Raw genomic sequence first — 10,762 nt, 5'->3', positions numbered from 1 at the left:
GTAGTTCAGGTAGGTCAAGCCACTGTGGTTCCTGTAAACTGCCAGTAAGACAAATGTTATTCTCTGTTCTGCAACTTTTTATCTCTGCATGAATGGAAAACCATTGTACCTTTAAAGCTCCGAGCCCAAAATAGGCTATTATGTATATTTCAGTCTATAAGTAACATTCTCAACCATAAGCAAAAGCAATCTGTGGTGGTTCAGTGGTTAAGAATCTACACTTTCATCATGGGGGGAGGAACTCAGATCCTGCATGATCTGAGTGGTGCAGCCAAAAAACAAAAAGAAGAAGGCTAAAACAAAAGAAACCTGTCCCATATGGAAAGGCAGGAAGACAGGGTGATGGGGAAGAGGCTGGGCAGAGAGAGTCAAAGTTCCCCGGAGCCTCAATCCAGGTTCAGATGTAGCACCTGCAGCTGAAGGTCCAGCCTATAGGCTGAGGCCTCCCCTTCCTCTCCAGGCCGCCACTTCTCAGGCCGGCTTTGGTGGCTGAGCGGAATCCTGCTGACCTCTGGCTCTCTCTTCCCAGGGGCTTGCCACTGTCTCGCTTCCTTCCCCTCACCCGAAGTCAGGAAGAGGGCCCATGGCCTGGGAAGCCACATACTGGCTGCCACCTGTCCTGTTGGTGCTCTGGGCTCAGGTGAGGGGCAAGGAGGGAGGGCAGAGGGAACAGGTCAGGGGGAGAGGGAGATGGACGTGGAGGAGGCTCTGAGGAGGAGCGGGCAGGGGACGGAGGCGCTGTGGTAGGGGCCAGCTCTGGGGCTCGTTCTGTGTAAGCCCGAAGAGTGTGGCTCCTGCCGGGGGAGGCCCTCATCTCACAGCCCTGCATTGGTGGCTGGAGGCTTCCTGACCTGAGCGTTTATTCTCAGGCTGCCGGGAACAGAGGCCAGAGTTGCCGTGTAAACTGCAGGATGAGAGTCTCTGTGAGACGCTGGTACCCAACCCAGCAAGGCTTAAAGCTGAAACTCATGCAGGGAAGCATCTGCATATTGTTGTGGTTGTTGTTCAGTTGCTCAGTCGTGTCTGACTCTGTGATCCTTTGGACTTCAGCACGCCAGGCTTCCCTGTCCTTCACCATCTCCCAGAGTTTGCTCAGACTCATGTCCATGGAGCCGATGATGCCATGCAACCATCTCGTCCTCTATCACTCCCTTCTGCTTTTGCCTTCAATCTTTCGTAGCATCAGGGTCTTTTCTAATGAGTTGGCTGTTCGCATCAGGTGGCCAAAGTATTGGAGCTTCAGCTTCAACAAATTAGTCCTCCCAATGAATATTCAGGGTTAATTTCCTTTAGGATTGACTGGTTTGATCTCCTTGCTGTCCAAGGGACTCTCAAGAGTCTCCTCTAGCATCACATTTCGAAAGCATCAGTTCTTCAGTGCACAGCCTTTTTTATGGTCCAACTCTCACATCCATACATGACTACTGGAAAAACCATAGCTTTGACAAGATGGACCTTTGTAGGCAAAGTGATGTCTCTGCTTTTTATTTTATTTTATTTTTGATATCTCTGCTTTTTAATATGCTCTCTAGGTTGGTCATAGCTTTTCTTCTAAGAAGCAAGCGTAGTTTTAATTTCATGGCTACAGTCACTGTTCGCAGTGATTTTGGAGCCCAAGAAAATAAAGTCTCTCACATTTCCATTGTTTCCCCACCTATTTGCCATGAAATGATGGGATCAGATGCCATGTTGTTCATTTTTTGAATGTTGAGTTTTAAGCCAGCTTTTCCACTCCTCTTTCACCTTCATCAAGAGACTTTTTAGTTCCTCTTTGCTTTCTACCATGAGGGTGCTGTCATCTGCATATCTGAGGTTATTGATATTTCTCCTGGAAATCTTGATTTCAGCTTATGCTTCACCCAGTGTGGCATTTCACATGATGTACTCTGCACAGAAGTTATATAAACCAGGGTGACAATACACAGCCTTGACATACTCCTTTCTCAATTTTGAACCAGTCTGTTGTTCCATGTCTGGTTATAACGTTTGCTTCTTGACCTGCAGATAGATTTCTTAGGAGGCAGGTAAGGTGATCTGGTATTTCCAACTCTTTAAGAATTTTCCACAGTTTGCTTTGATCCACACAGTCAAAGGCTTGAGGGTGGTCAGTGAAGTAGAAGTAGATATTTTTCTGGAATTCCCTTGCTTTTTCCACGATGCAATGGATGTGGGCAATTTGATCTCTGCACACAGTGGTATGGTGTTAGTCACTGGCCCAGGCTCTAGATAATTCCCAGGAGCCTCGATCTTCCAGTCAGGATGACCTCATTTCGGGCTCCTTCATCATGACTTTGCTGATCTCAGGGCAGAGGACTCGGGATTCCGTTGGTGTGGAATCTGTGAGTCTTCCAGGAGCTCTGGTTGCAGAACCGTCTGTCTGGTGTGTCCCAGGGTGTGTTCCTCTCCTCCTTTTGTGTGCCTCTCAGACTTCCTGAATCACAAGATGTTAGAGCCGGAAAGAAGTCTAAAAATCACGTCCTGCAACCATTTCATAGCTGGAAACTGGGGCCCCTTCCTCAAGGTCTCTGGCTCGTCAGGGCTAGAGTCAGCCCTAGACCGCAGACCTGCTTGCTTTTGGTGGGCTCTGCTTTCCCATCACATACATTTCTCTGAACATTTCTGTTGCTACCCACAGGACTCCTCCACTGATGTGTGATAGTCACATAGCTTCCTCAGGCTTGAACAAGACTGGCTTATTGGTCCATTACCAGGCATCCTTGATCCCCAACTTCTCCTAAAGTGCTGTCCTCAAGATGGGTCACAGGTAACTGGGTGGGGGTCAAGGGATTTGGACTGAAAGGAGACACCCAAGTAGCAAGGCAGGCATGAGGCCCTGGGGGTGGGGATGAGCAGCCAAGAGCTCAGAGAGTCTGAAATTGCCCCTAATAGTAAGAAACCTTATGTGTCAGAGTGGGAAGTCTGGGGTCATCCCTAGCCCGAGGCCCTCAAATATTCCTTCTAAAAATTTCAGAGTTGCAAAGCATCCACTGTGTTCTCTGGGTTGGTCAGGACTTGAAAGGCACCTTCCAAGACTCCCACCCTGTGTGAGCCTGTCCATTCATTTGGAAGCCTGAGCACCCAGATCAGCTACTGGCTCATTCACTGTCTAAGCCTTGACTCACTTTTATCCATGGAGGGCATGGGGCTAAGCTCTGGGAGGGGAATCAAAAACTTTGATACCCCATCCTTAGCTGGAGGAGCCCACAGCCCAACCAGGAAGTCAAGCATGTAAATAAGGGATTATTTACATGTCTGTATGATGTTATATGTCATACATGTAGACATCATAGAAGCATGTTGGGTGGAGGTTCAGTGAAGGGAGGACCAGGTTGTTGGAGAAAGCCAGGGGTATGGACTCTCCTGGAGGACTCCCCAGAGGAGGTGATGCCACCTGGGTCTGTTGGAAGAGCAGGAATTTATCCAGGGGTGACAACACAGGTTGGGGGGAAGGAGGGATCCATGTGTTTGCAGGGCCACGTGTGTGTACTCTTGCCCAGGACTGGGGGCTAGAAGTGGGGAGTCCTAGAGTGTGGGACAGCTAGATAGGGATGTTCCCCTCTCAGTCACCCTTCTAGTTTCAGCACTATCCACCAGGAGGACCACTGCTGCCTCCCACCTTGTCACTGACAGCTACTGTTGCCTCACCCTGGTTCTCATAGCCCTTCATTTCCTCCCACTCATTCTTGATGCCAGCTACTACATTCCCCTGGATACCTGGCTCTCAGGGGATGGAATGGAGTCAGGTGGTTTGCTTCTGGTCATTTCACCTCTTTGAGCCTGTTTTTTCATCAGCAAAATAGGACCGATAGCATTCCCACCTAATATCCAGGTTTCTTACCCTTTGCACCATTGACATTTAGATATCCTGAACATTTCCTTGTTTCGAGAGGCTAGATTGTATGTCGTAGGATATTTAGCAGCATCCTTGGCCTCTACCTGTTAGATAACAATAGTATAAATACCCTCCAGACTGCATAGTCGTGATAACCAAAAATGTCTCCAGGAATCACCAAATTTGCCTTGATGGACACGACCACCCCAGTTGGGAACCGCCGTTTTACAGAGTTGTTGTGGGGACAAAATGAGATCAGGAACTTAAAGGGCTCAGTGCTAGGGACATGACCAGAGCTCCTTCTTTTTCCTTCTTCCCACTCCAGCTCTTCTCTGTCTTTCAGTACAGGCAGGGAGTCCTTCCAAGCTGCAAGGGTCTAGGGGAGTAACACTCTGTGGTTACTTCCACCTGTGGCCTGATTTCTCCTCTACCCCGCCTGATGGTTCTCAGGGGGCTGATGAAGACGGAGGAGGCGCAAGTGACAGGCAATCACCCCACCTTCCTCCTGGAGGAAGACCTTATCCTCACATACCTGCCCACCAGACCTCAGACCACCCTCCCTTCTCCTCTCCAACCCTCCACTCCATTTCTAGCCATGTCACAGCCTAACTCTCAGGCCCTGTGGGCAAGGCGGACATCTCCTTGTGCCTGAGGGCAAGCAAGGTCATAACAAAAACATTCCCAAATGAGCTACTGAGCAGGAAGAGGTGAGATGACAGAAGAGGCTGTGTGATTCATGGGATTTTGCCCAGGGGCCTCTACTCTGGTTGGCAGTGGGATTCGATGACCTTGAGAAGTGATGAATCTGCAGTTCCGAGTAATCTTCCCCAGAATGTGGCAGGATATCCCCCTTCTGCCCATACGGCCTGGACTTTTCAGAGTTATGAGTCATTCCTTGGGGTGGGGGGGAGGGAAATTCTGTCTCTATGAATGATCATAGAAAAAAGATGAGGGGAACATACACCAAAATAGTACTACAATTATTCCTGGAGAACGGGGTTAGAGGAGGGGAGGAAAATTCCAGTCAATATAATGAAGAGGATTGACTCTGAACACAGATTGTGTTGTGTTAGTCGCTCAGTTGTGTCCAACTCTTTGTGGGGCTATGGACTGAAGCACACCAGGCTCCTCTGTCCATGGTTTTCTCTAGGCAAGAATACTGGAGGGGGTAACCATTCGCTTCTCCAGGGGTTCTTTCCGACCCCAGGGATTGAACCCAGGTCTCCTGCATTGCAGGTGGATTCTTCACCATTTGAGCTACTGGGGAGCCAGATTATGTTGATCTAAATCTAACTTCTATCTTATATGAGCTGTGTGAGCCTACGCAAGTTGTTTAATTTCTCTGGATCTCAGTTATCTGAAACAATAATATTATCAACTCAATGGATAATGATGTAACATATAAATTGTTCAGAACAATGCCTAACACATAGTAAGCACTCAATAAATGTTGGTGTGATTTAAGTGGTGGGATTAGGGACCACTTTTACCTTTTTAGAGAAAACTTTAATATATTTTTCCCCATAAAAATTATTTGAATGTAGCTTTAAAAGATTTTACAAATGCTAAATACATTTTATACAGCTATTCATGTTAATAAGCATAGCTTCCCTTTAAAGCTGGGCCCCACCTAAGTGCGGCAGCTGATACTGGGGAAAACTGCATGTGGTTTGAAGTTATGATGTTTCAACTACACAAGATGTATTCCAAATAAATGTTGATATCATTTGCTATATGTCATCTACTTAGTAAGCATGGTTAAATCTTGATTCTTATAATTTCAATACTAGGTCTTTACAAATTATCTATTTTTTCTAAATTGAGATTTTTAAAATTCTAAAAAAAATTTTTTTTTGGAAACAAGCAAATTTTGTAGCACCTAATCTGTCTTTAGGATTAGTTTTGCTTTCTATGCTAATCTAGCCCCTTTCTAAACTAATCTAATCTAATCTAATCTAGCTCTACTGTTTCTACTTTAACTCTGGGGTTCTGGCAGATGTCTCAAAATAGAGAATAGATTTAAAAGCATCTCATGGCTGGATAATGTTAGAAACGGCTGATCTACATGCACACTGGTGTCAAGATTTATTTCCTTGTTGATCCCTGATTGCCCAACGTGCTCTGGGTGTGGAGGGAAGGCCTTGTGACCTAGCTCAGGCCAAAACATTACAGGGAAACAGTGCCACCATGTGGGGTCCAGTTGGTGCTAGAGGTGGGAATCAGCCCCTCTGTGGGGGGAACTTTCCTTTCTTTCCAGGAAGGCTGCAGTTCTCAAATAATTCTCTTTTATTTTCAAGGCATTATGCATCTGACTAAGGCAAGGCTACTCTTCAGTTGGCAGAGATCTGTGATCAAAGCCTGGTCTTATTTCTACCTTGAGAGGCATCCTGACTTCTCAACTCGATCTTAGACCAGAAGTCTAAAGTTGCGTTTCTGAATGAGATAGCCAGATATCCCTCAGGCTTTCTCAGATGACTCATTTGAAGGCCTCCTTTCACTCCCCAAACCCGAGTGTTCACAGTCTAGAATTTGACATCTACAGATTTACAGCATCAACATCACCTCCACACCGAGCAACAAAGAGGCACTGCCTCTTGCTTACTGCAACCCCCTAGCACCTGGCGTGGTGCTTGTCACATGGGGTAGTGTTTAGTCGCTAAATTGTGTCTGATTCTTGCGACCCCATGAACTGTAGCTTGCCAGGCACCTCTGTCCACAGGATTCTCCAGGCAAGAATAATGGAGTGGGTTACTATTTCCTTCTTCAGGGGATCTTCCCGACCCAGGGGTCAAACCCAGGTCTTCTGCACTGCAGACAGATTCTTTACTGACTGAACTACCAGGGAAGCCCTGGCACATAGTAGGTGCTTGAAAAATATTTGTGGAATAAATGAATGTGCCCCTGAGAAGAATGCTCCAGGCTCTCTTGTTCCCTTCTATAAGAAGGAAAGGAACGTCAAGAAGGAGAGGGCATTTGTAGGCCAAGTTCCCTGCCATGAACAGATGGCTTTTACACAAAACATTTGAATTATCAATCATTTTGGGGCTTCCCCAGTGGTTCAGCAGTAAAGAATCCACCTATAATGCAGGAGATATGGGTTCGATTCCTGGGTTAGAAAGATCCCCTAGAGAAGAAAATGGCAACTCACTCCAGTATTCTTGCCTGGAAGATCCCATTGACAGAGGAGCCTGGCGGGCCACAGTCCAAGGGGTCACAGAAGAGTCAGATACAACTTAGTGACTAAACCACAAAAACAACATCAACCATTTTAACAAGGTTCTTTACAAAGGAGTGGTCAAGGATAAGGGAAGGGGTCATGATGCATTGAAAGACAAGTAGCTGTTAACACCCCCACATTTGAAAGAGCAGGGAGAGGAAATTGTGTTATTGGAACTGAGTGAGCACCAGAGCCACAGAAGAGGGACCACCAATGGGAGCTGTTGCTACAGAGGAAAACAGACCCTGTTCAAACCGCAGAACACATGGAGGGAGTAGGGGAAAGTAATGCCCTAACTTATTTCTTCTCTTGACCTCCAAACTCTGGCCAATATCTTCATTTGACTTAACCCAGGAGTAGGCTGGTGGGCTGGGATCCTAGGTGACGCAGTCCAGAGGGGTCAGTCTCCTAGGAACAGCGCAGGTCTCAACAGAAAGAACATGGGTTGGTGGGGAAGGCAGGAGGGAAGAATGACAGGCCCAGTGGTCAAGGATGTCAAAGGCAGCAGAAAAGCCAAGAGGGGGAGGACTGGGACGAGGCCACTGTGACTTGTAGGAGTCAGAGTCAGAGAAGCAGTTGAAAAGCATGAACAGCGAGAAGCCATCTCTAAATTTTTTAAAAAATAAAATATATATGCAAGATAATAAAAGGGCAGCAATGGGAGAGGAAGCAGAGACAAATGAGGGCCTTTTGGGACAGTTGAGACTGTGTCCATGTGACCATGGAGGAAAAGGCCCTGGGGGTGGAAGGCCGGTAGAGCTTGAAGATACTGGAAGAGACAGGACATAGGTGAGAAAGCAGGTTCCTGGGGATTGGCAAGGCGGGGGAGAGAGAGAGAGAGAGAGAGAGAGAGGTAATCTTGGAAAAGGAAAATGGAAATGGAAATCTGGGATGGACATAGACAGGAAGAAGAAAGCAAGAATTTAGAGAAAAATATATTGAAGAGGGAGGAAAATAATGTCAGCTACTTTTTGAGCACTTCACAATCGATCGTATACATTTACAAACCCAGATATTGAAGCTGCTGGAGTTAGAAAACAAGTCCGATAGCTAGTAAATAATAGAGCAGGACCTACTCACTGTAAGAAGCAGACCCTGTATGCTTAATCTCTAGTCTGTAGTTTCAGTTTCTGTCCCACCCAGGCTTCTAGTTCCCACACTCTGCCCCACGTTCAGGCTAGGCATCTTCCTCCACCCCTGCCAGATCTGGTCCAGTTCTGATCCAATCAAGCAGCAAGTAAGACTCCCAGCACCTAAGATGCCTTTCACCAGGCTCAGTGCAAAACCCACCAGCCAAATGGGTCTTTGCCTCTAAGCTCCTGTGTTCTCAACCATATCTTCCCTTTGACCTGATGTCCTGCATCACTATGGCCCCTGGACAGAGGTTGAGATCCTTAGCTCAGCAATATGAGATCTTAATAACGGGAGAATTGCCTCAGTCAGAAGTGACAGGGAGTGACAATGTAAATATTAATACAAAGAGACAGGTGGGAGCAGGCCAAGTCTGAGGGATCAGATGTGAGAGTTTGAGGCTGGAAGGAAGCGGTGTGGACCCAGGAAGGTGAGATCAAGTAAAAGCAGAACAAGACCAAAAAGAGAAGTGTTAAGTGGCTGCTTATCAGTCAGTGATGCTTGTAGGCTCTAATGTCAGTGGCTGGTGGTCCCAGTCAAGGGTGGAGCGGGTACCACCGATGGCTTTCTGAAGCTCACTTCTCAGGCAGGGCTGGGGGGATTTCCCAGGCTGGGTTACTGGTATGCCTGGATAGAATTTGAGTTGTTCCAGGTTTGAGAGGCCTGTTTCCCTACCAGCTGTTGGCAACCACACCCTTCCCCAGCCCAGGACGGGTGCTGGCCATGGTCCTGACTGGACTCTGGTGCTTCTCTGGCTGCCCAGGTTGGTAAGAGTGGTGACAGGAGAGTAACAGAGAATCTGAAAAAGGGTGAGAATGTTCACACATGATGGTCCTGATTTATTCCTAGGGAAAGAGATGGAGTAGAGCCAGTGTTTGAAGACTGCCATAAGCAGTTTACTAGAAAACCTCCATGTATTTTGTTTTGTTTTTAAATTTTTTTAAAATTTGTTTATTTTAATTGGAGGCTAATTACTTTACAGTATTGTAGTGGTTTTGCCATACATTGACATGAATCAGCCATGGGTGTACATGTGTTCCCCATCCTGAATCTCCCTCCCACCTCCCTCCCCATCCCATCCCTCTGGGTCATCCCAGTTCACCAGCCCTGAACACACTGTCTCATGCATTGAACCTGGACTGGCAATCTGTTTCACATACGATAATAAACATGTTTCAGTGCTATTCTCTCAAATCATCCCACCTTTGCCTTCTCCCACAGAGTCCAAAAGACTGTTCTATACATCTGTGTCTCTTTTGCTGTCTCACATGTAGGGTTATCATTACCATCTTTTTAAATTCCATATATATGCATTAGTATACTGTATTGGTGTCTTTCTTTCTGGCTCATTTAACTCTGTATAATAGGCCCCAGTTTCATCCACCTCATTAGAACTGATTCAAATATATTCTTTTTAATGGTTGAGTAACATTCCATTGTATATATGTACCACAGCTTTCTTATCCATTCGTCTGCTGATGGGCATCTAGGTTGTTTCCATGTCCTGGCTATTGTAAACAGTGCAGTGATGAACATTGGGGTACACGTGTCTCTTTCAATTCTGGTTTATTCAGTGTGTATGCCCAGCAGTGGGATTGCTGGGTCATATGGCAGTTCTATTGCCAGTTTTTTAAGGAATCTCCACACTGTTTTCCATAGTGGCTGTACTACTTTGCATTCCTACCAACAGTGTAAGAGGGTTCCCTTTTCTCCACACCCTCTCCAGCATTTGTTGTTTGTAGACTTTTGGATAGCAGTCATTCTGACCAGTGTGAGATGGTACCTCATTGTGGTTTTGATTTGCATTTCTCTGATAATGAGTGATGTTGAGCATCTTTTTATGTGTTTGTTAGCCATCTGTATGTCTTCTTTGGAGAAATATCTGTTTAGTTCTTTGGTCTATTTTTTGATTGGGTCATTTAATTTTCTGGAATTCAGCTGCAGGAGTTGCTTGTATATTTTGGAGATTAATTCTTTGTCAGTTGCTTCATTTGCTATTATTTTCTCCCAATCTGAGGGCTGTCTTTTCACCTTGCTTATATTTTCCTTCGTTGTGCAAAAGCTTTTAAGTTTAATTAGGTCCCACTTGTTTACTTTTGCTTTTATTTCCATTACTCTGGGAGGTGGGTCATAGAGGATCCTGCTGTGATTTCTGTCAGAGAGTGTTTTGCCTATGTTTTCCTCTAGGAGTTTTATAGTTTCTGGTCTTATGCTTAGATCTTTAATCCATTTTGTGTATGGTGTTAGAAGGTGTTCTAGTTTCATTCTTTTACATGTGGTTGACCAGTTTTCCCAGAACCACTTGTTAAAGAGGTTGTCTTTTTTCCATTGTATATTCTTGCCTCCTTTGTCAAAGTTAAGGTGTCCATAGATGCGCAGATTTATCTCTGGGCTTTCTATTTTGTTCCATTGATCTACATTTCTGTCTTTGTGCCAGTACCATACTTTCTTGATGACTGTGGCTTTGTAGTATAGCCTGAAGTCAGGCAGGTTGTTTCCTCCAGTTCTGTTCTTCTTTCTCAAGATTGCTTTGGTTATTTGAGACTTTTAGTATTTCCATACAAATTGTGAAATGATTTGTT

This window comes from Muntiacus reevesi, chromosome 20 (assembly GCF_963930625.1).
Source record: "Muntiacus reevesi chromosome 20, mMunRee1.1, whole genome shotgun sequence".
NCBI classification, from domain to species: Eukaryota; Metazoa; Chordata; class Mammalia; order Artiodactyla; family Cervidae; genus Muntiacus; species Muntiacus reevesi.
This window is presented reverse-complemented; position numbering follows the sequence as displayed.